Consider the following 7,065-nt stretch of genomic DNA (forward strand, 5'->3'; position numbering starts at 1 on the left):
AGAGTCAAACCAACCTGTTCCCCTCCTGGCCTGTGGGGGTGCTGCACTGAAGGAAACGACACAAAAACCTCTGAAGACACTAAGAGCAACTTCCTTCTTCACCAGATGGAAACAAGATGGAGGCGTCACATTTTAGTGTTGGAGGATTTCTCTTTAGTCTTTGGCTGAAGACCAGGAGCCATTTCTCCTCACTGTGCTCTAGTCCACTTCCTGCTTTTGGAGCGGTCTCTGGTCTGTTTGGCGTTCACATTCAAACCGAACCAGAGTTCACTTGAACTGAACCCAGACCTAGGTTTGGAGGACCAGAGTTTCGATTAGCGTTCACACCTCGCCAACCAAACGGGCTTTCTAAGCAAAGCGGATTAACAAAGCTGGTGGGATTGATGCCGCCTTGGTCTGTTTCTAATTGTTCTATCATGAACTGTAACCTGCAAACGGAGGCCTGTAGAGTCTGAGATTAATCTCTCTGGTCTTTTACTCATTTCTCTGTTGCACCACACTGAGGGTCTCTATCCTCCTGGTTCTAGTCAGAACTCCAGCAGCAGCGTTCTGGACCAGCAGGTTCTGGACCAGCAGGTTCTGGACCGTTGGTTTGTCAGTCAGACCTGTGAAGACGAGAATCAAAGCCACTAAAGAGAAACGCCTGGATAAGTTTCTCTGATCTGAGGCTTTAGTCTCTGGTCATGGAAATGTTCTTCATTCATGGCTTCAGTTGTGGGTTTTTTATGTTCGTTTTGTTTTTGGTCGTGTTTTACTTAGGACATTTCAGTGTGAAGTGTTTGTTACAAAATGAAACTTTGTTACTTCATAATGGTCTCAAAATATCATTTATCTCATAAATTACTGGGGCAATTTGTGGTGCAGTAAAATGAGTGACCCTTCCAGGCCTACATGTACGGAGGAGTCCCAGGACTGAGCCCTGGGGAACCCCACATGACTTCTGTCTGCTCAGATGAGAAATTACCGATTGACACGAAGACACTCAGTTCTTTAGGTCTGACTGGAACCAGTTTGGTCAAATCATTTGTTCCAGATCTGGTTTCCTTCTCTGCTTGGTTTTTGGTCGTTCTGGTTGTCAGTGTCTCCTTCAGTTAATCCTCCTGGTTTCCATTTATTGATGCCTTGTCCTTGTTGTCATTAAATGTTTTGTCCTTCATTTCTAATCAATCTAATCCATTATTGACCATTATTGATTGGATTATTGCTTGGTCTTGGTTTTGACTAATCAAATCCAAATAGAATTTCTTTGACTTTCTTAACTAGAAGCAGAAAATCATCCATAATAAAATTTTCCTTTTCTTTCTAAAGTTTCTCCAGTTGGAATTTTCTATAATTTAGGATTTTATACTCATGTTACAGAAAGAGCAGAGGCGTCATCCAAATCCAGGATCCCTGACGCAACCTGTCAGCTTGCTGAAGTTTCCTGAAGTCTGAAACAAAACTTATTCGCAACAAACAGGCGGCAGTAACCATAGCAACAGCAGAGAGCTCCTGTGCTTCTTGATGCGTGCTAATTGTCCTGTTAGCGTCCAAACGTCCACACAGACTGCGTCCTCTGGGCTCAGTGTTGTTTCAGAGCAGCTCCACTGGGGCTCATTAAAGAGACAGGACACAATAAACATGATGCAATCACACCAGTGACCTCTGTGACCCTGTTTGTGTCTGAATAACAGATCCATCCAAAACATTTACCTGGTCTCATAAGTTTAAAGCATAAAGTTTGGAATAAATCTCTTTTCTTTGATGCTTAGGCTCAATTTGTGGTTAAACTGTTTGATCCACATTAACCGATCAAACAGTTAACATGTTTGATCCGCCTACAAACCTAGTTCTGTTCAGCTGAAGTGAACTCTGGTGTAGTTTGATATGTGAACGCCAAGTGGACCACAGATCGCTCCAAAAGCAGGAAGTGGACTGCAGCGCAGGGCATCCTGGGTAAATACTACCCAAACAAACGAGCTAGCCTAGCTAGAATGCTGTTACTACTCTTCAAGCAATAAAATAATGTAATTCTGTTCAAAAGGGAATTTAATTGTTTATTTATATTTTTCTCTATTTTCATTTTGTACATAAAATAAGCTGAAGTGAAGATAATAAAAATGTGCCATTGTTTTATCCAATTAATCATCAAAATAATTTAAAAACAGGGAATCTTTTAGAAAAGTGGAATTTAAAGCTGGTTTTTAGACATGAATTATTGAAAAACCTTCCCTTCTCTTTAAAATGAAGAATAATATAGGTCTTATAAGTTTATATTCCCTAAGGAAGAACGTGAGGAGAGTGGTGCGGACAGCAGAGAGGATCATCGGGGCCCCCCCTTCCCTCCATTCAGGACATTTCATCCCAGCGCTGCGTGTCCCGAGGCCGAAACATCATCAGTGACCCCTCACACCCCCACCATGGACTGTTCTCCCTGCTGCCCTCTGGAAAGAGGTTCTGCAGCATCCGGTGCAGGTCCACCAGGTTCTGAAACAATTTTTTCCCACTTGCCATCAGACTGCTGAACTCTTAACTGGACTGCACTCAAAATCTGGTCTCCACTTCATACCTTGCACATGTACAGAGCTAAATAACTTCTATTTTACTGTCAGTCCTGCACTTTATATTTTATATTCATATTTTATACTGTATTTTATTTTATTCTGGAGTAACCTCACAACATTGAAAGCTCAAAACATTGTCCTGAGCCGTATGCAACGAAATTTGGTTCTGTATACACCCTGTGCGTGGAAAATGACAATAAAGTCAGTCTAAATCTAAGTCTAATAATTTTCAAACAAATGTTTATGGAAATGTGTATCATTGTGTTTAAATGTAAATGTTTGACCTAAACTAAAATAATAAAAGGTATTTTAAATATTTGTATGTTTTACTGTGACTCATTTGTTCCGGAGCCAAACATCAAACCACAGAGGAGAAAACATTTCAGCATCTCCAACACTGAAGCTTCCCGCTTCAGGATCCAGCTGTTAACGCGGCGCCCTCTGGTGGCTGCTTCAGGCTACTGCAGGGTCTGCTGCATGATGACGTAATCGGTCGGCCATCACGAACCAAACTGGAGCAGCAGAACCAGCCAGAGACCGCTCATTTAATTATTAGAACATGGAGCTAAAAATATATAAATAAATCAAATTAAAAGTCCCTGAAATACATAAAGTAGCCTTATAAAATAAGTGTCAAAAAATAAATATACATCTACAAATAAATGGAATCTGACAAAATGAGCTTCCCATTAAAATGATTTTTTAAAATGTTTATTTTAATTTATGGGGACACTTTGAGTATTATTCTTTATTCATACCATTTAATTTTTAATGAGATATCTCCATATTATGCGGTTTATCAGAATTTCTCAATAACTTAAAAAAACAACTGGATTGTCCAATTTATATCTTTATTCTGATATTCAAAACTATTTCAAATGCTCATCCATTCTTGCATTTCAGGCTGAAAAATTGTCCAAACAAAAAAGATCAAAGCAACTACTAAGATTAAAAAATATATGTAAGGTTAAAATCAGGAAGCTTGAACTTGGAAAGAACAGTTTTCCATTTGATTGTTGGAAGAAACAGATTTTATCTTCAGAGAAACTAAGTAGGCTGAATAAAACTGAAACACGGCGTCTGATCAGAACATTTTATTCAATAAAACCCAAAAGATTCAGTTAAACAATACAGTTAAAGATGGTCTCTGATTGGCTGCAAGACATTTGAATTTTTTATTTACTTTTATCTTTCATATTCCTATACATTCACCCTCAGAGTTCAGAACCGACAACAGCAAATATTCTGGTTCTGGCTCGTTCTACAGGAACAACATTAGGAATGACTAAACCAGTGGTCTAACTGGTTTAAACTGGAAAATTTTAGCTACCAGCAGGCCACAGAATTTATTACATAAAAGAAAAATTGACTATTTTATTAAGTTTTAGCCAGTGAACAAAAAATCATTTTTAACATTTCGACACACATAAAGAAAAAAACGTAGAATGTAGAAAAAAGGACAAAACTAGAACAGAAATAAACTTAAACTTCTGTCAAAGTTTAGACCAACATATAATTAAAAAGCAAAACGTTTTCTTGGTCATCAATTGTTTTGGGGGTTTTTGGCCAGTTTTTTACCATTTTTAACTTGAGGTGAGGGACCGAATAAAATCCTTCTGAAGGGCCACAGATGGCCCCCGGGCCACACTTTGGACACCCCTGAGGTCCAGATGTTTATTCCGGGTTCCCGCTGCTCTCCCACTCAGCGCTGTATTTTCTTTAGGTTTTGATTTTCTCATCCAACGCTACAAAAATCAAAACCTAAAAAAACCACAGAGCTGCAGCTCAGCGGCGCCACCTGCTGGCCGGAGGAATTCCCCAGAAACGCCGCAAACAAGCCTGGACCAAACCCGCTCCTCTTCACGCCGTCAGTCGGAGTTCGTCGTCATGGCGACCCGGCAGCGGCTGCCAGACGACGGGTCGAGGTGAACCTGCATGAGACACCTCAGCCTCCTTCGGTTTTCCTCTCAGCAGGAAACAGGAAGTGAAATCTTTCCAGCTTTGATCCTCCACTTATTCTCATTTCATCAACAGGAATAAAAACAGAACCAGAAACGTTTAAACCCGAAACAATGAGGGACCAAACGGACGCCTCGCTGCAGACTGAGGTGACATCACTCTCCCTCCTCTGCCTCCCTGCTGTTGCCTAGCAACAGGCTCCCTGCGCAGCAGCGACGGCGGCGGCTGTAAAGCTGCGTCAGCATCTGATTCCTGAGCAGGCGTCCATCGCCAGTTGGTTCTGGACCACAGCAGCAGAACTGAGTCTGTTTGGGTCCGGTTTTCACCAGAACCAGCTCTGGAGGCTTCCCTGGAGCACAGTACCGCCCCCTGGAGGCTGCAGATGGAGAGTTCCCTGATCTGATCAAGTCTCTACGTGAAATATGAGTTTGATATTTCCAAACAGACCCTGAAGGTAGCAGCAGACGGACCGGTTCCAGTTTTTTAAATGGGGGCCAGGAGGGTTCTGATCCGGTCCTGGGGGCCCCGGTCTCCTGCACGGTTTAGGTGCACCCCTGCTCCAGCACAGCTGTTATTTCAGCATCTTGTTCAAGCTTTTTACTTTGATGTTTTGCTTTTCTGATCATCTTTCTTATAATAGTTTGATGTTGCCGGCACCAAATCTGCTAAAAGTTTCCAGATTTGTCGTTTCCTGTCAGTTCTGATGTCAAAATCCAGTCATACAATCGATCCAGTTCAACGAGCAAAAATGTACACAGAAAACACAGATTATAAGAAAAAAATGTATAAAATGCGCAACTGTAATAAAAACATTTCTAGTAAATTACAGATTTAGTTAAAAAAATCTTCAAGAATATTTAGCAGTAGGTACTTTTGTCCTTGTTATTTAGATTTATTTTTGCATTCATTGACACGTTCATTATTTTATTTCTGCTGTAGGACAACATGTTTTAAAGTCTGTTTCTGGGAGATTTGAACTGGATCTTCATGTTTCAATCAGATTATTAAAAACATATAAAAACGGGATGAAACCAGTTTACATCTACAAACTGTCCACATTCTTTAAAACCTCCATCTTTTCACATTCTCCTGCTCCATTGATCATGTCTGATCTAAATATCACCTTTATGGACCAAATCCAATTCATAGAATTTCAACTTTGAATCTCAAATTAGATTTTTTTTATTGTGACTTTTTCCCCCATAAAATACATGGTCGGTTTTATCTTCGTTCCCTACAACCTTCTGAATAAATACCCCATATCCCATCATACAGAAATATGTCAATACGATCATGTTTTTAATGATTATTTGCTTTTTAAATTAAAAAATATGGGAAGTTAGGAATCACAATACTTTCTGTTGTCAGTAATGTTCACTTTCAGGGATTCAATGTTTCTTATTTTGTATTTTTTATTTAATATTTAAAATACAAAACACATCGGTGTAAACCAGATACATTGTGATTACGCATTAAAGCAAACATGCCAATTTTCAACACCTGATAACACCGTAGATAGACATAAAACTTATTTTAAAAATATTGATAAATAAAATTGTGGTTATTTAAATATCAAAAGCATTATCAAACTGATAGTTCATCATGATTATTCACAGATTGATTCAGTTATAATTTATTGTTGTTTTTTGTACGTTTGGCTTTCCATATAGAAGTAAGGAATAGCAGCAATTTGATTTGAGAACGGGTTTGGTTTAATATATTTGAACATTTGAATAAAATGAGGATCACAGAACATCTTCAGATGGAAGAAGCCTTGAAGAAACAGCGTTCAGAAAAACATTCAGCCTCCTGGAATCTGATCGCGCCGGAAAACTGCATATTTGTTCCCTGCGGACGTTTCCTCGGGCGGTAACGCGAGCTGAAGCGGTCATTTCGGCTCACATTGAGACGCCGAGCCGCTGTTTGGTTCGGGTTTCCCTTCACGACTGAATCAGCGGCTGGAGTCACCGCCCAGTCACGTAGCTGACGCTCCTTTTAAACACAACGCTAACCACAATGCAGTACGTTAAAATTCACAAAATAATGGAAATTATTTGAGTTAGCTATTCTCTCTGAATGCCGAACCGGAGGGAGGGTTCTCCAAATTAAAAATGGACCGTGTTTTAATTCACAGCAGTCAGACCCGGTTTGATGAACTACGCTACACTAAAATCTGGCATTTTAAAACCCAGTTCAGGCTAGCCGTTAGCGGCTAGCTGCTAACGTTACCGCAGCTGTCTGGCGGTCAGTCCGCCACTGCAGCGCAGACAGACGCACGAACGGACTGTCGGTGTCCCCTTCCCTCCGTCTCCTCACCTCCTCCGGAGGCAGCAACTATGTTCCCCGACCCCGTCCTCCATTTCCCGCTGGGCCCGTCATCACTTTATCGGAGTGATTGACCGTCAAACTCGGACTCTGCGTCTCCGCCGTTTCGGGGGTAAGATGTCGGCGGCAGAAGCGGCGCGTCAGCTGATGGAAACCGGCCGCGTCCCATTCAGAGCACCGCCCTGCGGCGCTCCACGGTATGGGAAGCAAATAGGACCAAAATTACGTGTAAAACAAT

The sequence above is a fragment of the Xiphophorus couchianus genome, chromosome 18, assembly GCF_001444195.1.
Source record: "Xiphophorus couchianus chromosome 18, X_couchianus-1.0, whole genome shotgun sequence".
In the NCBI taxonomy this organism is placed as follows: domain Eukaryota; kingdom Metazoa; phylum Chordata; class Actinopteri; order Cyprinodontiformes; family Poeciliidae; genus Xiphophorus; species Xiphophorus couchianus.